This window comes from Oncorhynchus gorbuscha, unplaced genomic scaffold (genome assembly GCF_021184085.1).
Source record: "Oncorhynchus gorbuscha isolate QuinsamMale2020 ecotype Even-year unplaced genomic scaffold, OgorEven_v1.0 Un_scaffold_3424, whole genome shotgun sequence".
Taxonomy (NCBI): Eukaryota; Metazoa; Chordata; class Actinopteri; order Salmoniformes; family Salmonidae; genus Oncorhynchus; species Oncorhynchus gorbuscha.
Window position 1 is genome coordinate 23,265 of NW_025747662.1, and position 26,168 is coordinate 49,432.

General features: G+C 48.3%; 1 pseudogene; it reads right to left on the bottom strand.

The window, feature by feature from the left end:
* Positions 1-26,136, bottom strand: LOC124027648 (annotated as a pseudogene).
* Between the last annotated feature and the right edge of the window lie 32 nt (positions 26,137-26,168).

Sequence of the window (26,168 nt, forward strand, 5' to 3'; positions counted from 1 at the left end):
TTAGAGCAGTCCCAGTCAGTAATTGAGGATAGAGGGTGTCCGGTCTGTGTTGTGTGCTGACCTGAGTGTCACGTCCAGAGGGATTGTCCTCAGCAGCTTGCCGTACGCCTGCCTCACCCTCACCGCAGAGTGCACCAGCTGGACACGACAAACATCCACACACCTGGGAGGCACAGGACAGAGACAACGTTATACACACGTTTGGGTTGATGCTTTTGTGTATAAGGGGTTGTTTTGTGTGTGTGTGTGTGTGTGTGTGTGTGTCTGTGTATAAGGGGTTGTTGTGTGTGTGTGTCTGTGTATAAGGAGTTGTTGTGTGTGTGTGTCTGTGTATAAGGGGTTGTTGTGTGTGTGTGTCTGTGTGTGTGTCTGTGTATAAGGGGTTGTTGTGTGTGTCTGTGTGTATATAGGGTGTGTGTGTGTGTGTGTGTGTGTGTGTGTGTGTGTGTGTGTATATAAGGGTTTGTTTTTTGTGTGTGTATATAGGGTGTGTGTGTGTGTGTGTATATGGGTGTGTGTGTGTGTGTGTGTATATAGTGTGTGTGTGTGTGTGTGTATATAAGGGTGTGTGTGTGTGTGTGTGTGTATATAAGGGTGTGTGTGTGTGTGTATATAAGGGTGTGTGTGTGTGTGTATATAAGGGTGTGTGTGTGTGTGTGTGTGTGTTACCTCTGCAGCATCTCTGTGTTGAGTGAGGAGGAGATGACCTGAAGGCTGTTGCAGGTCTGAAGGCAGATGACTGGGTCCTCATTCAGGGCTGCAGACCGACAGAGAGTCAACACACACACACACACACACACACACACACACACACACACACCAGGAATCAGGTTCTGAAAACCCTGGTTGGAAGATTCCCCAGAATCAGTGAGGAATATTTCATCTAGAATTTCTGGAACACCTGGGAATTTAAGTTACCTGATTTTTACAACCCCTAAGTGAAGACTTTTAATTATTACCCTCTATAATTAAACAGTATTTATCGTTGTGGAACAGACCCTCTCTATAGATAAACAGTATTTATCGTTGTGGAGCAGACCCTCTCTATAGATAAACAGTATTTATCGTTGTGGAACAGACCCTCTCTATAATTAAACAGTATTTATCGTTGTGGAACAGACCCTCTCTATAGATAAACAGTATTTCCTGTTGTGGAACAGACCCTCTCTATAGATAAACAGTATTTATCGTTGTGGAACAGACCCTCTCTATAGATAAACAGTATTTATCGTTGAGGAACAGACCCTCTCTATAGATAAACAGTATTTATCGTTGTGGAACAGACCCTCTCTATAGATAAACAGTATTTATCGTTGTGGAACAGACCCTCTCTATAGATAAACAGTATTTATCGTTGAGGAACAGACCCTCTCTATAGATAAACAGTATTTATCGTTGAGGAACAGACCTCTCTATAGATAAACAGTATTTATCGTTGAGGAACAGACCCTCTCTATAGATAAACAGTATTTATCGTTGAGGAACAGACCCTCTCTATAGATAAACAGTATTTATCGTTGTGGAACAGACCCTCTCTATAGATAAACAGTATTTCCCGTTGTGGAACAGACCCTCTCTATAGTTAAACCGTATTTACCGTTGTGGAGCAGACCCTTGCAGAACTTGTGGAAGGAGGGCAGGGAGAAGAGAGGGGTGTAGGTATCAGACCTCTTCATCATCAGGCACATCTCCAGAGACCACGTCAACAACAGCTTCCTGTTTGGAGCAGACACACACACACACACACACACACACACACACACACACACACACACACACACACACACACACACACACACACACACACACACACACACACACACACACAAGGTTAGGTTATATGGTGGAGAAATGACAAGATTGTGTTATAATACGGTCATGGCACCAAAAGGTTGTGTTAAGCAACAGAACAGAGGGTTCTGAGAACACTGTGTGTGTTCTACGGAGGATGGGCCTCTGGGAGATTTAACACTGACAGGAGATTGATCATGTCTTTGGGTGATACCACATTCCAGAGCTTGAGGTAATGTTTCTGTACTGGGGGGGGACACGGCTCCAGAACAGAGTTGGGGGGTCCCCCAGGGGGACACGGCTCCAGTACGGAGTTGGGGGGTCCCCCAGGGGGACATGGCTCCAGTACGGAGTTGGGGGGTCCCCCAGGGGGACATGGCTTCAGTATGGAGTTGGGGGGTCCCCCAGGGGGACACGGCTCCAGTACGGAGTTGGGGGTCCCCCAGGGGGACACGGCTCCAGCACGGAGTTGGGGGTCCCCAGGGGACACGGCTCCAGTACGGAGTTGGGGGTCCCCCAGGGGACACGGCTCCAGTACGGAGTTGGGGGTTCCCCGGGGGACACGGCTCCAGTATGGAGTTGGGGTCCCCCAGGGGGACACGGCTCCCGTATGGAGTTGGGGGGTCCCCCAGGGGGACAATGGCTCCCGTATGGAGTTGAGGGGCCAGAACCTGGTCTCTACACAGTAAGGACAGTCTTTACAGCAGATACTGTCTGTTGTGAATTATTAGCATCTCTTATATATGAATCCCAACCTCGTGACCCATTCCATACATCTGTTGTTTGTCATGAACATCCCGGAGGAGCGTCTCGTAACATCCAGGGTCGCTGACAAGCTCCATTACTGTATTAAATAATACAAGTTGGATTGTTTTGAAGAAATGTAATAAAGTCTCCTTTTGATTGACAATTAATTCCACCCACAGTTATCGTTCAACTACACCTGTGTGTGTGTGTGTGTGTGTGTGTGTGTGTGTGTGTGTGTGTGTGTGTGTGTGTGTGTGTGTGTGTGTGTGTGTGTGTGTGTGTGTGTGTGTGTGACATGTATAGCGCGTGTACCTGGCCTCAGTGTAGAGCTGCTCCTTCCTCAGCAGGGCTCCCAGCAGGGACAGCAGGGTGCTGAAGTGTTTCCTGGTTGCCGTGGTTACCGTGCTGATGACCGCCCCGTCAAAGAGCGAAGGGGAGGAGGAGGACAGGCTGGACGAGATGAAGTGATCATGTCTGAAAAACAGAGAGAGAGAAGATTGAAAGAGAAGACAACTGAATGTGGTACAGTGTGAGTACAGGGTGGTAGTGTGTGTTACCTGGTACAGTGTGAGTACAGGGTATATAACAGCAGGGTGGTAGTGTGTGTTACCTGGTACAGTGTGAGTACAGGGTGGTAGTGTGTGTTACCTGGTACAGTGTGAGTACAGGGTGGTAGTGTGTGTTACCTGGTACAGTGTGAGTACAGGGTGGTAGTGTGTGTTACCTGGTACAGTGTGAGTACAGGGTATATAACAGCAGGGTGGTAGTGTGTGTTACCTGGTACAGTGTGAGTACAGGGTGGTAGTGTGTGTTACCTGGTACAGTGTGAGTACAGGGTATATAACAGCAGGGTGGTAGTGTGTGTTACCTGGTACAGTGTGAGTACAGGGTGGTAGTGTGTGTTACCTGGTACAGTGTGAGTACAGGGTGGTAGTGTGTGTTACCTGGTACAGTGTGAGTACAGGGTGGTAGTGTGTGTTACCTGGTACAGTGTGAGTACAGGGTGGTAGTGTGTGTTACCTGGTACAGTGTGTGTTACCTGGTACAGTGTGAGTACAGGGTATATAACAGCAGGGTGGTAGTGTGTGTTACCTGGTACAGTGTGAGTACAGGGTGGTAGTGTGTGTTACCTGGTACAGTGTGAGTACAGGGTATATAACAGCAGGGTGGTAGTGTGTGTTACCTGGTACAGTGTGAGTACAGGGTGGTAGTGTGTGTTACCTGGTACAGTGTGAGTACAGGGTGGTAGTGTGTGTTACCTGGTACAGTGTGAGTACAGGGTGGTAGTGTGTGTTACCTGGTACAGTGTGAGTACAGGGTGGTAGTGCGTGTTACCTGGTACAGTGTGAGTACAGGGTATATAACAGCAGGGTGGTAGTGTGTGTTACCTGGTACAGTGTGAGTACAGGGTATATAACAGCAGGGTGGTAGTGTGTGTTACCTGGTACAGTGTGAGTACAGGGTATATAACAGCAGGGTGGTAGTGTGTGTTACCTGGTACAGTGTGAGTACAGGGTGGTAGTGTGTGTTACCTGGTACAGTGTGAGTACAGGGTATATAACAGCAGGGTGGTAGTGTGTGTTACCTGGTACAGTGTGAGTACAGGGTGGTAGTGTGTGTTACCTGGTACAGTGTGAGTACAGGGTATATAACAGCAGGGTGGTAGTGTGTGTTACCTGGTACAGTGTGAGTACAGGGTGGTAGTGTGTGTTACCTGGTACAGTGTGAGAGGGTATATAACAGCAGGGTGGTAGTGTGTGTTACCTGGTACAGTGTGAGTACAGGGTGGTAGTGTGTGTTACCTGGTACAGTGTGAGTACAGGGTATATAACAGCAGGGTGGTAGTGTGTGTTACCTGGTACAGTGTGAGTACAGGGTGGTAGTGTGTGTTACCTGGTACAGTTTGAGTACAGGGTGGTAGTGTGTGTTACCTGGTACAGTGTGAGTACAGGGTATATAACAGCAGGGTGGTAGTGTGTGTTACCTGGTACAGTGTGAGTACAGGGTATATAACAGCAGGGTGGTAGTGTGTGTTACCTGGTACAGTGTGAGTACAGGGTGGTAGTGTGTGTTACCTGGTACAGTGTGAGTACAGGGTATATAACAGCAGGGTGGTAGTGCGTGTTACCTGGTACAGTGTGAGTACAGGGTGGTAGTGTGTGTTACCTGGTACAGTGTGAGAGGGTATATACAGGGTGGTAGTGTGTGTTACCTGGTACAGTTTGAGTACAGGGTGGTAGTGTGTGTTACCTGGTACAGTGTGAGTACAGGGTATATAACAGCAGGGTGGTAGTGTGTGTTACCTGGTACAGTGTGAGTACAGGGTATATAACAGCAGGGTGGTAGTGTGTGTTACCTGGTACAGTGTGAGTACAGGGTGGTAGTGTGTGTTACCTGGTACAGTGTGAGTACAGGGTATATAACAGCAGGGTGGTAGTGCGTGTTACCTGGTACAGTGTGAGTACAGGGTGGTAGTGTGTGTTACCTGGTACAGTGTGAGTACAGGGTGGTAGTGTGTGTTACCTGGTACAGTGTGAGTACAGGGTGGTAGTGTGTGTTACCTGGTACAGTGTGAGTACAGGGTGGTAGTGTGTGTTACCTGGTACAGTGTGAGTACAGGGTATATAACAGCAGGGTGGTAGTGTGTGTTACCTGGTACAGTGTGAGTACAGGGTATATAACAGCAGGGTGGTAGTGTGTGTTACCTGGTACAGTGCGAGTACAGGGTGGTAGTGTGTGTTACCTGGTGGTAGTGTGTGTTACCTGGTACAGTGTGAGTACAGGGTGGTAGTGTGTGTTACCTGGTACAGTGTGAGTACAGGGTATATAACAGCAGGGTGGTAGTGTGTGTTACCTGGTACAGTGTGAGTACAGGGTATATAACAGCAGGGTGGTAGTGTGTGTTACCTGGTACAGTGTGAGTACAGGGTATATAACAGCAGGGTGGTAGTGTGTGTTACCTGGTACAGTGTGAGTACAAGGTGGTAATGTGTGTTACCTGGTACAGTGTGAGTACAGGGTGGTAATGTGTGTTACCTGGTACAGTGTGAGTACAGGGTGGTAGTGTGTGTTACCTGGTACAGTGTGAGTACAGGGTGGTAGTGTGTGTTACCTGGTACAGTGTGAGTACAGGGTGGTAGTGCGTGTTACCTGGTACAGTGTGAGTACAGGGTGGTAGTGCGTGTTACCTGGTACAGTGTGAGTACAGGGTGGTAGTGCGTGTTACCTGGTACAGTGTGAGTACAGGGTGGTAGTGCGTGTTACCTGGCACAGTGTGAGTACAGGGTGGTAGTGCGTGTTACCTGGTACAGTGTGAGTACAGGGTGGTAGTGCGTGTTACCTGGTACAGTGTGAGTACAGGGTGGTAGTGTGTGTTACCTGGTACAGTGTGAGTACAGGGTGGTAGTGTGTGTTACCTGGTACAGTGTGAGTACAGGGTGGTAGTGTGTGTTACCTGGTACAGTGTGAGTACAGGGTGGTAGTGTGTGTTACCTGGTACAGTGTGAGTACAGGGTATATAACAGCAGGGTGGTAGTGTGTGTTACCTGGTACAGTGTGAGTGCAGGGTGGTAGTGTGTGTTACCTGGTACAGTGTGAGTACAGGGTGGTAGTGTGTGTTACCTGGTACAGTGTGAGTACAGGGTATATAACAGCAGGGTGGTAGTGTGTGTTACCTGGTACAGTGTGAGTACAGGGTGGTAGTGTGTGTTACCTGGTACAGTGTGAGTACAGGGTATATAACAGCAGGGTGGTAGTGTGTGTTACCTGGTACAGTGTGAGTACAGGGTGGTAGTGTGTGTTACCTGGTACAGTGTGAGTACAGGGTGGTAGTGTGTGTTACCTGGTACAGTGTGAGTACAGGGTGGTAGTGTGTGTTACCTGGTACAGTGTGAGTACAGGGTGGTAGTGTGTGTTACCTGGTACAGTGTGAGTACAGGGTGGTAGTGTGTGTTACCTGGTACAGTGTGAGTACAGGGTATATAACAGCAGGGTGGTAGTGTGTGTTACCTGGTACAGTGTGAGTACAGGGTGGTAGTGTGTGTTACCTGGTACAGTGTGAGTACAGGGTGGTAGTGTGTGTTACCTGGTACAGTGTGAGTACAGGGCATAGTGTGTTTAACACAGTGTGAGTACATATTGTACAGCAGGGTGGTAGACGGCCAGGTCAGAGTGGACCAACATCAGGTTCTGACTCAACAACGCAAACACCGTCGGAGACAGAGCCCACATCTACAGAGAGGGAGGGGGCAGAGGGGGGAGAGAGGCAGAGGGGGCAGAGGGGGAGAGAGGCAGAGGGGGCAGAGGGAGGAGGGCAGAGGGAGGGAGAGGGAGGAGGGGGGGGGCAGAGGTACATTTTAAGTTATAGTTCAGTCATGTTACTTGGTGTTACTGATGGTAGTGCAGTGTGTGTGTTATGTAACATACCCCTATGAGTGAGTTCTCGGTATTTGGGTCAGTGTGTGTGTGTGTGTGTGTGTGTGTGTGTGTGTGTGTGTGTGTGTGTGTGTGTGTGTGTGTGTGTGTGTGTGTGTGTGTGTGTGTGTGTGTGTGGTAATCCAACATACCCCTATGAGTGAGTTCTTGGTGTTGCCGATGGTGGTGAGGGCTGACAGGTTGAAGATTAGGGTGAACTCTGCCCTCTCTGGGGTGAGGGTGAGGGGGCGAAGACAGGGTGCTGGATGCCGGGAAAGGGTGGAGGGGTCGGGGAGGGGGTACCAGGGGTCGGAGAGAGGCCCAGGTGGGCCAGAAGGCTGGACAGGGCACAGGCCATCTCTCCCAGAACCAGTTTATACGCTGCTTCCAGAATGGGGATGTTCTTCAGACTCAAAACAGACTGGTACACACTCAGGGCTGATGACATCACCTGGAGAGAGAGAGAGACAGAGACAGAGAGAGCAGAGGGGGTCAGTGAAGACACACAGACAGAAACACCTAGGGCTGCTGACATCACCTGGAGAGAGAGAGAGACAGAGAGCGACAGAGACAGAGACAGAGAGAGCAGAGGGGGTCAGTGAAGACACACAGACAGAAACACCTAGGGCTGCTGACATCACCTGGAGAGAGAGAGAGACAGAGAGAGAGCTAACATTACATCTGTGTTTATCAGAGCCCAACATCCTTAGCTAGCTAACATTACATCTGTTATCACAGCCCAACATCCTTAGCTAGCTAACATTACATCTCTGTGTTTATCAGAGCCCAACATCCTTAGCTAGCTAACATTACATCTCTGTGTTTATCAGAGCCCAACATCCTCAGCTAGCTAACATTACATCTCTGTGTTTATCAGAGCCCAACATCCTTAGCTAGCTAACATTACATCTCTGTGTTTATCAGAGCCCAACATCCTTAGCTAGCTAACATTACATCTGTTATCAGAGCCCAACATCCTTAGCTAGCTAGCTAACATTACATCTCTGTGTTTATCTAGTTTATCAGAGCCCAACATCCTTAGCTAGCTAACATTACATCTGTTATCAGAGCCCAACATCCTTAGCTAGCTAACATTACATCTGTTATCACAGCCCAACATCCTCAGCTAGCTAACATTACATCTCTGTGTTTATCAGAGCCCAACATCCTTAGCTAGCTAACATTACATCTGTTATCAGAACCCAACATCCTTAGCTAGCTAACATTACATCTCTGTGTTTATCAGAGCCCAACATCCTTAGCTAGCTAACATTACATCTGTTATCAGAGCCCAACATCCTTAGCTAGCTAACATTACATCTGTTATCAGAGCCCAACATCCTCAGCTAGCTAACATTACATCTGTTATCAGAGCCCAACATCCTTAGCTAGCTAACATTACATCTCTGTGTTTATCAGAGCCCAACATCCTTAGCTAGCTAACATTACATCTCTGTGTTTATCAGAGCCCAACATCCTCAGCTAGCTAGCTAACATTACATCTCTGTGTTTATCAGAGCCCAACATCCTTAGCTAGCTAACATTACATCTGTTATCAGAGCCCAACATTCTTAGCTAGCTAACATTACATCTCTGTAACATTAGTGTGCATCGTCTCAATGCTCCTTTGGGGCAAAACTCTTGCAGACTCAAATGATCACTAATCGAACACAACAGCAAGTGGCCACTCGATAAAGGGCTTAGGGGCCCAAGTGTTGGGTTTGACATTCAGCCTATGGTAGATGTGGTAGATGGAACTTCATTGGCCCCATAGGTCACAATTCTACACATTTTTCTTATCGTTTTAACTGCAGTTTAAATATAATATATGCCATTTAGCAGACGCTTTTATCCAAAGCGACTTACAGTCATGTGTGCATACATTCTACGTATGGGTGGTCCCGGGGATCGAACCCACTACCCTGGCGTTACAAGCGCCATGCTCTACCAACTGAGCTACAGAAGGACCACTTAAAGGTCAAGAACGTGTTTCCATTTGTCACATCCCTGACAAACACACCCACCTCTCTGTCCCTGTTGAAGCGTAGCTCCAGGAGCTGTGAGGTCGGAGCCAGCAGCTTCTCCACAAACCACGCTGGGAGCTTAGTGTTGATCTGGTCCACAATCTACAACACACACAGAGAGAGGAGAGACCATTAGGAGCAGATAATCAATATGGGGTTATTATTAAGAGGAGAGGCAACACGCTGAATGACCAACCAGTTCTCTGCATTCGGGCAGACATGCATAAAATTGTCAACATGTTTCAGAATGTAGGCCTATATTGGACGCAACATTCAAGTTTCCGCTCACAAAACCAGTCCCCGGCCGTATATAAAACCAGTCCCCGGCCGTATATAAAACCAGTCCCCGGCCGTATATAAAACCAGTCCCCGGCCGTATATAAAACCAGTCCCCGGCCGTATATAAAACCAGTCCCCGGCCGTATAAAACAGTCCCCGGCCGTATAAAACAGTCCCCGGCCGTATAAAACAGTCCTCGGCCGTATAAAACAGTCCTCGGCCGTATAAAACAGTCCTCGGCCGTATGCAAACCAGTATTACAACCAGTTCTTACCAATGTGATGAGGCTGAGGACGGCCAGGCTGTACTCTGGGCCACAGGCCCGGCAGGCATCCAGCTGGTCCAGACCGTAGGTGATGACGGCGTCGGTCAGCTGTGCGGACGGCTCCAAGCTCACCAGCAGGACACACACACACTCGTTCCCCGCCGTCAACACCGGCTCAGAGAACAACACCTGCTTGGCCGTCGACACGCACGCCAACACCCGGTTCAAAACCTGGAGAGCGGGAGTAAGGAGAGCGGGAGTAAGGAGAGCGGGAGTAAGGAGAGCGGGAGGAAGGAGAGAGGGAGGAAGGAGAGAGGGAGGAAGGAGAGAGGGAGGAAGGAGAGGAAGGAGGAGGAGGAGGAGGAGGAGGAGAGGGAGGAAGGAGAGCGGGAGGAAGGAGAGCGGGAGGAAGGAGAGCGGGAGGAAGGGAGGAAGGAGAGCGGGAGGAAGGAGAGCGGGAGAGGAAGGGGAGCGGGAGGGGAGCGGGGGAAGGAGAGCGGGAGGAAGGAGAGCGGGAGGAAGGAGAGCGGGAGGAAGGAGAGCGGGAGGAAGGGAAGGAGGAGGAGGGGGAGGAAGGAGAGGGGGAGGAAGGAGAGGGGGAGGAAGAGAGAGGGGAGGAAGGAGAGGGGGAGGAGGTAAGGTTGTGTTGGGAACAAATGATGTGTGACATATGCCTGGTTAAATACGAGAGTCTGTGTCTGTCTTTCTCCCCATCTACAGAGACGTAATGCCTGTGATGGATGTGTGTGTGTGTCTCTCAGACATCAGAAACGTAATGCCTGTGATGGATGCCTGTGTGTGTGTGTGTCTCTCTCCTTACATCAGAGACGTATGCCTGTGTGATGTGTGTGTGTGTGTGTGTGTGTGTGTGTGTGTGTGTGTGTGTGTGTGTGTGTGTGTGTGTGTGTGTGTGTGTGTGTGTGTGTGTGTGTGTGTGTGTGTGTGTGTGTGTGTGTGTCTCCTTACATCAGAGACGTATGCCTGTGTGTGTGTGCGATGGGTGTGTGTGTGTGTCTCCTTACATCAGAGACGTATGCCTGTGTGATGGGCGGTCCTCTAATGGGGTTGAAGCGCTGTCCGATGCAGCGCACCACGGTGCTGAACACCCTCAGCAGGGCGGCCAGTTTGGGCAGAGACACCGTGGGAGGGGGGATGTCCTCGTCTACCGCCTCGCCAGAACCCACGTGACCCAGGTCCTGGAGACAGGAAGTGGGACAGGAAGTGGGACAGGAAGTCCATAGATTTGTTCATGACGTTGTAATGTTAATTCAACAGGATGTCAGCGACACCAACATGTTCCACTGAAACACAGTGTATTCAGACCCCGAGACTTATTCTACATGTTGTTGTGTTAAACCCCTAGACTTATTCTACATGTTGTGTTAAACCCCTAGACTTATTCTACATGTTGTTATGGTGTTAAACACCTAGACTTATTCTACATGTTGTTGTGTTAAACCCCGAGACTTATTCTACATGTTGTTATGGTGTTAAACACCTAGACTTATTCTACATGTTGTTGTGTTAAACCCCTAGACTTATTCTACATGTTGTTGTTGTGTTAAACCCCTAGACTTATTCTACATGTTGTTGTGTTAAACCCCTAGACTTATTCTACATGTTGTTGTTGTGTTAAACCCCTAGACTTATTCTACATGTTGTGTTAAACCCCTAGACTTATTCTACATGTTGTTGTTGTGTTAAACCCCTAGACTTATTCTACATGTTGTTGTGTTAAACCCCTAGACTTATTCTACATGTTGTGTTAAACCCCTAGACTTATTCTACATGTTGTTGTTGTTGTTGTGTTAAACCCCTAGACTTATTCCACATGTTGTTGTTGTTGTGTTAAACCCCGAGACTTATTCCACATGTTGTTGTTGTTGTGTTAAACCCCTAGACTTATTCCACATGTTGTTGTTGTTGTGTTAAACCCCGAGACTTATTCTACATGTTGTTGTGGTGTTAAACCCCTAGACTTATTCTACATGTTGTTGTGGTGTTAAACCCCTAGACTTATTCTACATGTTGTTGTGTTAAACCCCTAGACTTATTCTACATGTTGTTGTGTTAAACCCCTAGACTTATTCTACATGTTGTTGTGTTAAACCCCTAGACTTATTCTCCATGTTGTTGTTGTGTTAAACACCTAGACTTATTCTACATGTTGTTGTTGTTGTGTTAAACCCCTAGACTTATTCTCCATGTTGTTGTTGTTGTGTTAAACCCCTAGACTTATTCTACATGTTGTTGTTGTTGTGTTAAACCCCTAGACTTATTCTACATGTTGTTGTTGTTGTGTTAAACCCCTAGACTTATTCTACATGTTGTTGTGTTAAACCCCTAGACTTATTCTCCATGTTGTTGTTGTTGTGTTAAACCCCTATACTTATTCTCCATGTTGTTGTTGTGTTAAACCCCTAGACTTATTCTACATGTTGTTGTTGTGTTAAACCCCTAGACTTATTCTACATGTTGTGGTTGTTGTGTTAAACCCCTAGACTTATTCTACATGTTGTGGTTGTTGTGTTAAACCCCTAGACTTATTCTACATGTTGTTGTTGTTGTGTTAAACCCCTAGACTTATTCTACATGTTGTTGTTGTGTTAAACCCCGAGACTTATTCTACATGTTGTTGTGTTAAACCCCGAGACTTATTCTACATGTTGTTGTTGTGTTAAACCCCTAGACTTATTCTCCATGTTGTTGTTGTTGTGTTAAACCCCTAGACTTATTCTCCATGTTGTTGTTGTTGTGTTAAACCCCTAGACTTATTCTCCATGTTGTTGTTGTTGTGTTAAACCCCTAGACTTATTCTCCATGTTGTTGTTGTTGTGTTAAACCCCTAGACTTATTCTACATGTTGTGTTAAACCCCTAGACTTATTCTACATGTTGTTGTGTTAAACCCCTAGACTTATTCTACATGTTGTTGTGGTGTTAAACCCCTAGACTTATTCCACATGTTGTTGTGTTAAACCCCTAGACTTATTCTACATGTTGTTGTGGTGTTAAACCCCTAGACTTATTCTACATGTTGTTGTTGTGTTAAACCCCTAGACTTATTCTACATGTTGTTGTTGTGTTAAACCCCTAGACTTATTCTACATGTTGTTGTGTTAAACCCCTAGACTTATTCTGCATGTTGTGGTGTTAAACCCCTAGACTTATTCTCCATGTGGTGTTAAACCCCTAGACTTATTCCACATGTTGTTGTTGTGTTAAACCCCTAGACTTATTCTCCATGTGGTGTTAAACCCCTAGACTTATTCCACATGTTGTTGTTGTGTTAAACCCCTAGAATTATTCCACATGTTGTTGTGTTAAACCCCTAGACTTATTCTACATGTTGTTGTGTTAAACCCCTAGACTTATTCTACATGTTGTGGTGTTAAACCCCTAGACTTATTCCACATGTTGTGGTGTTAAACCCCTAGACTTATTCCACATGCTGTTGTGTTAAACCCCTAGACTTATTCTACATATTGTTGTTGTGTTAAACCCCTAGACTTATTCTCCATGTTGTGGTGTTAAACCCCTAGACTTATTCCACATGTTGTGGTGTTAAACCCCTAGACTTATTCTCCATGTTGTGGTGTTAAACCCCTAGACTTATTCTCCATGTTGTTGTGTTAAACCCCTAGACTTATTCCACATGTTGTGGTGTTAAACCCCTAGACTTATTCTACATGTTGTGGTGTTAAACCCCTAGACTTATTCTACATGTTGTGGTGTTAAACCCCTAGACTTATTCCACATGTTGTGGTGTTAAACCCCTAGACTTATTCTACATGTTGTGGTGTTAAACCCCTAGACTTATTCTACGTGTTGTTGTGTTAAATCCCTAGACTTATTCTACGTGTTGTGGTGTTAAACCCCTAGACTTATTCTACATGTTGTGTTAAACCCCTAGACTTATTCCACATGTTGTTGTGTTAAACCCCTAGACTTATTCTACATGTTGTGGTGTTAAACCCCTAGACTTATTCTACATGTTGTTGTTGTGTTAAACCCCTAGACTTATTCTACATGTTGTTGTGTTAAACCCCTAGACTTATTCTACATGTTGAGGTGTTAAACCCCTAGACTTATTCCACATGTTGTTGTGGTGTTAAACCCCTAGACTTATTCTACATGTTGTTGTGGTGATAAACCCCTAGACTTATTCTACATGTTGTTGTGGTGTTAAACCCCTAGACTTATTCTACGTGGTGTTAAACCCCTAGACTTATTCCACATGTTGTTGTGGTGTTAAACCCCTAGACTTATTCTACATGTTGTTGTGGTGATAAACCCCTAGACTTATTCTACATGTTGTTGTTGTGTTAAACCCCTAGACTTATTCCACATGTTGTGGTGTTAAAGCCTGAAATCTTAATGGATTAAATACATTTCCATTGATCATCCTTGATGTCACTACAACTTCATTAGAGTCCACCGGTGGTCTGCTACCCAGAACTCTGTGTGTGTGTGTGTGTGTGTGTGTGTGTGTGTGTGTGTGTGTGTGTGTGTGTGTGTGTGTGTGTGTGTGTGTGTGTGTGTGTGTGTGTGTGTGTGTGTGTGTGTGTGTGTGTGTGTGTGGTGGTGTTACTGACCTCTGCGTAGGCCTCCATGTCCTCTAGAAACTGTCCCAACAGCGTGGTGGAGAAGGTTAGGTCTGCTACCCAGAACTGTTCCAGGCTCTGCAGCCAGCCTGCACACACACACAGTTCACACACACACACACACACACACACAGTCACACACAGTTGTTAAACCCTAGACACACAGTTCGTTAAACCGCAAGCACACACAGTTCGCGCGACACACACACAGTTCGTAAAACCAGAGACACACAGTTCGCGCGCACACACAGTTCGCGCGCACACACAGACACACACAGTCGCGCGCACACGCGCACACACAGTTCGCGCGCACACACAGTTCGCGCGCACACACAGTTCGCGCGCACACACAGTTCGCGCGCACACACAGCGCGCACATGACAGTTAAACCCGCGCACAAGCACACACAGTTCGCGCGCACACACAGTTCGCGCACACACAGTTCGCACACACACAGTTAAGAGGAAGATGGACACACAGTTGTTGTTGTGTTAAACTCACCTGAGACACACAGTTCGTGCGCAGACACACAGTTCGCGCGCACACACAGTTCGCGCACACACAGTCGCGCACACAACAGTTCGCGCGCACACACAGTTCGCGCGCACACACAGTTCGCGACACTCTTAATGCGCACACACAGTTCGCGCACACACAGCACACAGTGGCGCACACAGTTCGCGCGCACACACAGTTCGCGCGCACACACAGTTCGCGCGCACACACAGTTCGCGCGCACACACAGTTCGCGCGCACACACAGTTCGCGCGCACACACAGTTCGCGCGCACACACAGTTCGCGCGCACACACAGTTCGCGCGCACACACAGTTCGCGCGCACACACAGGTGCGCGCACACACAGCGCACACACAGAGGCGCGCACACACAGGGAGCGAACACACACAGTTCGCGCGCACACACAGTTCGCGCGCACACACAGGCGCGCACACACAGTTCGCGCACACACAGCGCGCACACACAGTTCGCGCACACACAGTTCGCGCACACACAGTTCGCGCACACACAGTTCGCGCACACACAGTTCGCGCACACACAGTTCGCGCACACACAGTTCGCGCACACAGTTCGCGCACACAGTGCGCACACACAGTTCGCACACACAGTTCACACACACAGTTCGCACACACAGTTCACACACACAGTTGACTTGTGTAAAACCAGAGGTGTCCAACTCATTTTGCCCCAGGGTCCGTATTCAGTGTTCAGAGGTCCGGGCGGCTGCACTCTACTTATTGTGTCATTGCAGGCCATTTCCAGGAAACGACTCCACTATTGATAGTGTTGGGAATTTGATGGTCCTTGACTGCCAATAAACTATGAATATCGGTCCATAATCAGTTTGGTTTTAATCCATTTAAACTATATGGAGTTCAACTCAAACCACCTGTGGGGTCCTGATTGGATTCCCCGTGACAAGCCTGGTGTAAAACATACACTGGTGTCAACTACAGACCTGCAGAAATCTGTCCAACCCCACTGAACTCTGATTATATTCTATAACTAAGAGGAAGATGGAAAACGTGTGTGTCTACTCACCTGAGACCTGCTGAGTCAGAGACTGTTTCTGTGTGTGGTCAATGTGCCAGCCCACCAAGATATCCACCGTATCCTGTCACACACACACAACAGGCAAGGTCAACACAACACACATACTTCACTGTAGACACTCTGGGGGACATTAAGAAGACCTGCTGGTAGAGACCGAGAGGGAGAGAACCAGGCAGGAGGAGACGGTGTAGAGAGAGAGGGAGCGAACCAGGCAGTAGGAGACGAGGTAGAGAGAGAGGGAGAGAACCAGGCAGGAGGAGACGAGGTAGAGAGAGAGGGAGCGAACCAGGCAGTAGGAGATGAGGTAGTGAGAGAGGGAGCGAACCAGGCAGTAGGAGATGAGGTAGTGAAAGAGGGAGCGAGCCAGGCAGTAGGAGACGAGGTAGAGAAAGAGGGAGCGAACCAGGCAGGAGGAGACGAGGTAGAGAGAGAGGGAGCGAGCCAGGCAGGAGGAGACGAGGTAGAGAAAGAGGGAGCGAACCAGGCAGGAGGAGACGAGGTAGAGAGAGAGGGAGCGAGCCAGGCAGGAGGAGACGAGGTAGAGAGAGAGGGAGCGAGCCAGGCAGTAGGAGAAGAAAGAAACACCACCAGATGCTCACATTTGACGTCTGAAGTTGGCGCAAGTGTGTGTGTGTGTGTGTGTGTGTGTGTGTGTGTGTGTGTGTGTGTGTGTGTGTGTGTGTGTGTGTGTGTGTGTGTGTGTGTGTGTGTGTGTGTGTGTGTGTGTGTGTGTGTGTGTGTGTGTGTGTGTGTGTGTGTGCCACTCACTCTGAAGTTGGTGCTGAAGACGTGTGTGTGTGTGTGTGTGTGTGTGTGGCCACTCACTCTGTTGGTGTGTGTGTGTGTGTGTGTGTGTGTGTGTGTGTGTGTGTGTGTGTGTGTGTGTGTGTGTGTGTGTGTGTGTGTGTGTGTGTGTGTGTGTGTGTGTGTGTGTGTGTGTGTGTGTGTGTGACCACTCACTCTGAAGTTGGTGCTGAAGACGTGTGGGTAGCAGCGGGCCACCTGCAGGATGCAGCGGACGCTCTGACACAGCAGCTCCGGCGTGTCCAGGTTCTCCAGGATGGACTGCAGGCTACTCATCACCAGCTGACACAAAACATGACACAGACGGTCAGTTACCCACCCTGCCCCTCTCTCAACGTAACCGTCCCTAACAACAACCCCGGGCCTTATAACAAAAACTTAATCAGGGTACGAGTGCTGATCTAGGATCAGGCACCCCCCCTCGTCAATGTCATTTTATTCATTGTGAATAGGTCAAAACGATCCCAAGTCAGCCCTCCTACTGTGAGACACTATGAACGGGGCCCTGGTTCCTCCTACTGTGAGACACTATGAACAGGGCCCTGGTTCCTCCTACTGTGAGACACTATGAACGGGGCCCTGGTTCCTCCTACTGTGAGACACTATGAACGGGGCCCTGGTTCCTCCTACTGTGAGACACTATGAACGGGGCCCTGGTTCCTCCTACTGTGAGACACTATGAACGGGGCCCTGGTTCCTCCTACTGTGAGACACTATGAACGGGGCCCTGGTTCCTCCTACTGTGAGACACTATGAACGGGGCCCTGGTTCCTCCTACTGTGAGACACTATGAACGGGCCCTGGTTCCTCCTACTGTGAGACACTATGAACGGGGCCCTGGTTCCTCCTACTGTGAGACACTATGAACAGGGCCCTGGTTCCTCCTACTGTGAGACACTATGAACAGGGCCCTGGTTCCTCCTACTGTGAGACACTATGAACAGGGCCCTGGTTCCTCCTACTGTGAGACACTATGAACGGGGCCCTGGTTCCTCCTACTGTGAGACACTATGAACGGGGCCCTGGTTCCTCCTACTGTGAGACACTATGAACGGGGCCCTGGTTCCTCCTACTGTGAGACACTATGAACGGGGCCCTGGTTCCTCCTACTGTGAGACACTATGAACGGGGCCCTGGTTCCTCCTACTGTGAGACACTATGAACGGGGCCCTGGTTCCTCCTACTGTGAGACACTATGAACAGGGCCCTGGTTCCTCCTACTGTGAGACACTATGAACGGGGCCCTGGTTCCTCCTACTGTGAGACACTATGAACGGGGCCCTGGTTCCTCCTACTGTGAGACACTATGAACAGGGCCCTGGTTCCTCCTACTGTGAGACACTATGAACAGGGCCCTGGTTCCTCCTACTGTGAGACACTATGAACGGGGCCCTGGTTCCTCCTACTGTGAGACACTATGAACGGGGCCCTGGTTCCTCCTACTGTGAGACACTATGAACGGGGCCCTGGTTCCTCCTAATGTGAGACACTATGAACGGGGCCCTGGTTCCTCCTAGTGAGACACTATGAACGGGGCCCTGGTTCCTCCTAGTGAGACACTATGAACGGGGCCCTGGTTCCTCCTACTGTGAGACACTATGAACAGGGCCCTGGTTCCTCCTACTGTGAGACACTATGAACGGGGCCCTGGTTCCTCCTACTGTGAGACACTATGAACAGGGCCCTGGTTCCTCCTACTGTGAGACACTATGAACAGGGCCCTGGTTCCTCCTACTGTGAGACACTATGAACGGGGCCCTGGTTCCTCCTACTGTGAGACACTATGAACAGGGCCCTGGTTCCTCCTACTGTGAGACACTATGAACGGGGCCCTGGTTCCTCCTACCTGCATGACAGGTGAGAAGGCCTTCCTCTCCCCGGCTGCCTCCAGGGCTCGGTACGCTGCCACCAGGTACAGCAGCCTGACCTCGTCCCGGGTGCTGGAGCTGAACTTGACAAACATCCACTTGAAGATACGCTCTGTTTCATAGCTCAGAGCGGTGCACAGGAGACCCAGGCATACCGCTGCTTCCTGACGCAGCTCTGACAGCAGCTTACTGCTACAGGGGAGAGAGAGAGAGACAGGAGAGAGAGAGAGACAGGAGAGAGAGAGAGACAGGAGAGAGAGAGAGACAGGAGAGAGACAGGAGAGAGACAGAGAGACAGAGAGACAGGAGAGAGACAGAGAGACAGAGAGAGAGACAGAGAGAGAGACAGAGAGACAGAGAGACAGAGAGAGAGAGAGAGAGACAGAGAGAGAGAGAGAGAGAGAGAGAGAGAGAGAGAGAGAGAGAGAGAGAGAGAGAGAGAGAGAGAGAGAGAGAGAGAGAGAGAGACAGGGGGAGAGAGAGACAGGGGGGAGAGGAGAGACAGGGGGAGAGGAGAGACAGGGGGAGAGGAGAGACAGGGGAGAGGAGAGAGAGGAGACAGGGGGGAGAGAGGAGAGACAGGGGGAGAGAGAGAGAGAGAGAGGAGAGACAGGGGGAGAGAGGAGAGACAGGGGGAGAGAGGAGAGACAGGGGGAGAGAGGAGAGACAGGGGGGGGAGAGACAGGGGGAGGAGAGACAGGGGGAGAGAGGAGAGACAGGGGGAGAGAGAGACAGGGGGAGAGGAGAGACAGGGGGAGAGAGGAGAGACAGGGGGGAGAGAGGAGAGACAGGGGGGAGAGAGGAGAGACAGGGGGGAGAGAGGAGAGACAGGGGGGAGAGGAGAGACAGGAGAGTCAGTACAAACCAACACAAAACCTGACAAAGATCCTAAAACATTTAAAAAGGTCTACATTGTCTGGATGGCTGGTTTCCATTTAACACCCATCTAAACATTGCTTCTAGAAATGAAGGCTGGTTTCCATTTAACAACCATCTAAACATGGCCTCTAGAAATGAATGCTGGTTTCCATTTAACACCCATCTAAACATGGCCTCTAGAAATGAAGGCTGGGCGATATATTAAATTCATTTGAAGGTATTAGCACGATGTTCCAAATGCCCGTATCACGAGAATCAAGTTGTTTGTTTTATGAACGTTCTGTGCTGTGACACCTAGTCCCTCCTCCTTCTGTGCTGTGACACCAAGCCCCTCCTCCTTCTGTGCTGTGACACCAAGCCCCTCCTCCTTCTGTGCTGTGACACCAAGCCCCTCCTCCTTCTGTGCTGTGACACCAAGCCCCTCCTCTTCCTGTGCTGTGACACCAAGCCCCTCCTCTTCCTGTGCTGTGACACCAAGCCCCTCCTCTTCCTGTGCTGTGACACCAAGCCCCTCCTCTTCCTGTGCTGTGACACCAAGCCCCCCCTCCTCCTGTGCTGTGACACCAAGCCCCTCCTCCTCCTGTGCTGTGACACCAAGCCCCTCCTCCTCCTGTGCTGTGACACCAAGCCCCTCTTCCTGTGCTGTGACACCAAGCCCCCCCTCCTCCTGTGCTGTGACACCAAGCCCCTCCTCCTCCTGTGCTGTGACACCAAGCCCCTCCTCCTCCTGTGCTGTGACACCAAGCCCCCCCTCCTCCTGTGCTGTGACACCAAGCCCCTCCTCTTCCTGTGCTGTGACACCAAGCCCCTCCTCTTCCTGTGCTGTGACACCAAGCCCCTCCTCTTCCTGTGCTGTGACACCAAGCCCCTCCTCTTCCTGTGCTGTGACACCAAGCCCCTCCTCTTCCTGTGCTGTGACACCAAGCCCCTCCTCCTTCTGTGCTGTGACACCAAGCCCCTCCTCCATCTGTGCTGTGACACCAAGCCCCTCCTCCTCCTGTGCTGTGACACCAAGCCCCTCCTCCTCCTGTGCTGTGACACCAAGCACAAGTTATTTAATACCACTAGCAGCATCTTAACCAGTCTGTTATACTAGCCGTCTAGTCTGTTATACTAGCCGTCGAGTCTGTTATACTAGCCGTCGAGTCTGTTATACTAGCCGTCGAGTCTGTTATACTAGCCGTCGAGTCTGTTATACTAGCCGTCGAGTCTGTTATACTAGCCGTCGAGTCTGTTATACTAGTCTGTTATACTAGCCGTCTAGTCTGTTTACTAGCAGTCTAGTCTGTTATACTAGCCGTCTAGTCTGTTATACTAGCCGTCTAGTCTGTTATACTAGCCGTCTAGTCTGTTATACTAGCCGTCTAGTCTGTTATACTAGCCGTCTAGTCTGTTATACTAGCCGTCTAGTCTGTTATACTAGCCGTCTAGTCTGTTATACTAGCCGTCTAGTCTGTTATACCAGCCGTCTAGTCTGTTATACCAGCCGTCTGGTCTGTTATACCAGCCGTCTGGTCTGTTATACCAGCCGTCTGGTCTGTTATACCAGCCGTCTGGTCTGTTATACTAGCCGTCTGGTCTGTTATACTAGCCGTCTGGTCTGTTATACTAGCCGTCTGGTCTGTTATACTAGCCGTCTGGTCTGTTATACTAGCCGTCTGGTCTGTTATACTAGCCGTCTGGTCTGTTATACTAGCCGTCTAGTCTGTTATACTAGCCGTCTAGTCTGTTATACTAGCCGTCTAGTCTGTTATACTAGCCGTCTAGTCTGTTATACTAGTCTGTTATACTAGCTGTCTTGTCTGTGTTTTATAAAGGTGCAATGAGCATAAAACACAGTTTATAGAAGGAATTGGCATCTCATTCTGAGAGATAAACATCTTATCCAGGTAGGCCCCTTGACTTCAACATCAAAAGGAAGTGACCAGACAGTTGGAGACAGACAGGAAGTGACCAGACAGTTGGAGACAGACAGGAAGTGACCAGACAGTTGGAGACAGACAGGAAGTGACCAGACAGTTGGAGACAGACAGGAAGTGACCAGACAGTTGGAGACAGACAGGAAGTGACCAGACAGTTGGAGACAGACAGGAAGTGACAGACAGTTGGAGACACACAGGAAGTGACCAGACAGTTGGAGACACACAGGAAGTGACCAGACAGTTGGAGACACACAGGAAGTGACCAGACAGTTGGAGACACACAGGAAGTGACCAGACAGTTGGAGACAGGAAGTGACCAGACAGTTGGAGACACACAGGAAGTGACCAGACAGTTGGAGACACACAGGAAGTGACCAGACAGTTGGAGACACACAGGAAGTGACCAGACAGTTGGAGACACACAGGAAGTGACCAGACAGTTGGAGACACACAGGAAGTGACCAGACAGTTGGAGACACACAGGAAGTGACCAGACAGTTGGAGACACACAGGAAGTGACCAGACAGTTGGAGACACACAGGAAGTGACCAGACAGTTGGAGACACACAGGAAGTGACCAGACAGTTGGAGACACACAGGAAGTGACCAGACAGTTGGAGACACACAGGAAGTGACCAGACAGTTGGAGACACACAGGAAGTGACCAGACAGTTGGAGACACACAGGAAGTGACCAGACAGTTGGAGACACACAGGAAGTGACCAGACAGTTGGAGACACACAGGAAGTGACCAGACAGTTGGAGACACACAGGAAGTGACCAGACAGTTGGAGACACACAGGAAGTGACCAGACAGTTGGAGACACACAGGAAGTGACCAGACAGTTGGAGACACACAGGAAGTGACCAGACAGTTGGAGACACACAGGAAGTGACCAGACAGTTGGAGACACACAGGAAGTGACCAGACAGTTGGAGACACACAGGAAGTGACCAGACAGTTGGAGACACACAGGAAGTGACCAGACAGTTGGAGACACACAGGAAGTGACCAGACAGGAAGTGACCAGACAGTTGGAGACACACAGGAAGTGACCAGACAGTTGGAGACACACAGGAAGTGACCAGACAGTTGGAGACACACAGGAAGTGACCAGACAGGAAGTGACCAGACAGTTGGAGACAGACAGTTGGAGACACACAGGAAGTGACCAGACAGTTGGAGACAGACAGGAAGTGACCAGACAGTTGGAGACAGACAGGAGGGTGTATTCATAACAGTTCAACTGTTCTAGCTTGTTATTAACAAGCAAATAGCTCCAGGTTGACTAGACCTATTACGATATGCTGGCTACCCACCAGCACGTGGGCTTATGCTGCAGAGATCGTTGATGAGATCTGTGGTAATGGTCTGTAACGTCTGCTACCAGAAGTCACTCATTATTAGTGGATGTGCATTATGCACGCTTCTGCTTAGAACTATTTACAAAAAAAAAAGGCATTTTTCATCAACTTTAGAAGTCTTATTGCAGTCTGGAATCGAACCAGGGACTGTAGTGACTCCTCTACCACAGAGACATGAAGACCAGAGACATAAAGACCAGAGACATAAAGACCAGAGACATAAAGACCAGAGACATAAAGACCAGAGACATAAAGACCAGAGACATAAAGACCAGAGACATAAAGACCAGAGACATAAAGACCAGAGACATAAAGACCAGAGACATAAAGACCAGAGACATAAAGACCAGAGACATAAAGACCAGAGACATAAAGACCAGAGACATAAAGACCAGAGACATAAAGACCAGAGACATAAAGACCAGAGACAAAGACCATTTCAGATGGAGACTCTTTGGCTCTGATGGGGAACTTCCTCTTACCTTTCATTCAAAATATCATTCAGGGTACCGAGGATCGTATCCAACTGTTTCACCAGGGCCTGGTGGGAGAGAGGGGGGCGAGAGAGGGGGGCGAGAGAGAAGGGCGAGGGCGAGAGAGAGGAACACAATCAGTGTCAAACAGGGAGAGAACACAGTTCAATCAGTGTCAAACAGGGAGAGAACAGAGTTCTACCACTACCCCGAGTCTAAACACAGCCAAGAGTAGTGCACTACCCGGGGGCCTACAGTAGTGCACTACCCGGGGGCCTACAGTAGTGCACTACCCGGGGGCCTACAGTAGTGCACTACCCGGGGGCCTACAGTAGTGCACTACCCGGGGGCCTACAGTAGTGCACTACCCGGGGCCTAGATGGAGTGCATTGATGACCGGGGCCTGATGTCAGAGTGATAAACTACCCAGGTAGATGGATATGATTGATGACCTCACCACTGATGTCATCAGAGTGAGTGATAAACTACCCAGGTAGATGGATATGATTGATGACCTCACCACTGATGTCAGAGTGATAAACTACCCAGATAGATGGATATGATTGATGACCTCACCACTGATGTCAGAGTGATAAACTACCCAGATAGATGGATATGATTGATGACCTCACCACTGATGTCAGAGTGATAAACTACCCAGGTAGATGGATATGATTGATGACCTCACCACTGATGTCAGAGTGATAAACTACCCAGGTAGATGGATATGATTGATGACCTCACCACTGATGTCATCAGAGTGAGTGATAAACTACCCAGGTAGATGGATATGATTGATGACCTCTCCACTGATGTCATCAGAGTGAGTGATAAACTACCCAGGTAGATGGATATGATTGATGACCTCACCACTGATGTCATCAGAGTGAGTGATAAACTACCCAGGTAGATGGATATGATTGATGACCTCACCACTGATGTCATCAGAGTGAGTGATAAACTACCCAGGTAGATGGATATGATTGATGACCTCACCACTGATGTCATCAGAGTGAGTGATAAACTACCCAGGTAGATGGATATGATTGATGACCTCACCACTGATGTCAGAGTGATAAACTACCCAGGTAGATGGATATGATTGATGACCTCACCACTGATGTCAGAGTGATAAACTACCCAGGTAGATGGATATGATTGATGACCTCACCACTGATGTCAGAGTGATAAACTACCCAGATAGATGGATAGATAGTTGGAGTTGGAAGTTCACATACACATTAGCCAAATACATAAACTCAATATTTCACAATTCCTGACATTTATTCCTTGTAAAAATTCCCTGTCTTAGGTCAGGTAGGATCACCACTTCATTTTAAGAATGTGAAGTCAGAATAATAGTAGAAAGAATGATTTATTTCAGATTTTATTTCATTCATCACATTCCCAGTGGGTCAAAAGTTTACATACACTCAATTAGCATTTGGTAGCTGTGCCTTTAAATTGTTTAACTTGGGTAAAACGTGTCGGGTAGCCTTCCACAAGCTTCCCACAATAAGTTGGGTGAATTTTGGCCCATTCCTCCTGACAGAACTGGTGTAACCGAGTCAGGTTTGTAGGCCTCCTTGCTCTCACACACCTTTTCAGTTCTGCCCACAAATGTTCTATAGGATTGAGGTCAGGGCTTTGTGATGGTCACTCCAATACCTTGACTTCGTTGTCATTAAGCCGTTTTGCCACAACTTTGGAAGTATGCTTGGGGTCATTGTCCATTTGGGACCAAGCTTCAACTTCCTGACTGATGTCTTGAGATGTTGCTTCAATATATCCACATCATTTCCCCCCATGATGCCATCCATTTTGTTTCTGAGGTCTTGGCTGATTTAGTTTGATTTTCCCATGATGTCAAGCAAAGAGGCACTGAGTTTGAAGGTAGGCCTTGAAATACATCCACAGGTACACCTCCAGTTGACTCAAATAATGTCAATTAGCCTATCAGAAGCTTCTAAAGCCATGACATAATTTTCTGGAATTTTCCAAGCTGTTTAAAGGCACAGTCAACTTAGTGGATGTAAACTTCTGACCCACTGGAATTGTGATACAGTGAATTATAAGTGAAATAATCTGTCTGTCAACAATTGTTGGAGAAATTACTTGTGTCATGCACAAAGTAGATGTCTTAACCGACCTGCCAAAACTATTGTTTAAGACGTGGAGTAGTTGAAAAACAAGTTTTAATGGACTCCAACCTCAGTGTATGTAAACTAGTTTTAATGGACTCCAACCTCAGTGTATGTAAACTAGTTTTAATGGACTCCAACCTCAGTGTATGTAAACTAGTTTTAATGGACTCCAACCTCAGTGTATGTAAACTAGTTTTAATGACTCCAACCTCAGTGTATGTAAACTAGTTTTAATGACTCCAACCTCAGTGTATGTAAACTAGTTTTAATGCACTCCAACCTCAGTGTATGTAAACTAGTTTTAATGCACTCCAACCTCAGTGTATGTAAACTAGTTTTAATGCACTCCAACCTCAGTGTATGTAAACTAGTTTTAATGCACTCCAACCTCAGTGTATGTAAACTAGTTTTAATGCAACTCAGTGTATGTAAACTAGTTTTAATGACTCAACCTCAGTGTATGTAAACTAGTTTTAATGACTCCAACCTCAGTGTATGTAAACTAGTTTTAATGACTCCAACCTCAGTGTATGTAAACTAGTTTTAATGACTCCAACCTCAGTGTATGTAAACTAGTTTTAATGACTCCAACCTCAGTGTATGTAAACTAGTTTTAATGACTCCAACCTCAGTGTATGTAAACTAGTTTTAATGACTCCAACCTAAGTGTATGTAAACTAGTTTTAATGACTCCAACCTCAGTGTATGTAAACTAGTTTTAATGGACTCCAACCTAAGTGGATGTAAACTAGTTCTAATGACTCCAACCTAAGTGTATGTAAACTAGTTCTAATGACTCCAACCTAAGTGTATGTCAACTTCCCACTTCAACTGTAGATATGATCGATGACCTCACCACTTTGTTGTCAGAGTGAGTGATGAACTCCCCGGAGCTGTCTGACAGTGGCCAGCCGGCGGTCCCTGTCCTCCTCGCGGGACACACGGCGCAGGAGGTTGGACAGGCGAGACTCATCAGAGTGAGACATCCCTCTGTCTGTAAGGGGGGGACAGAGAGAGGGAT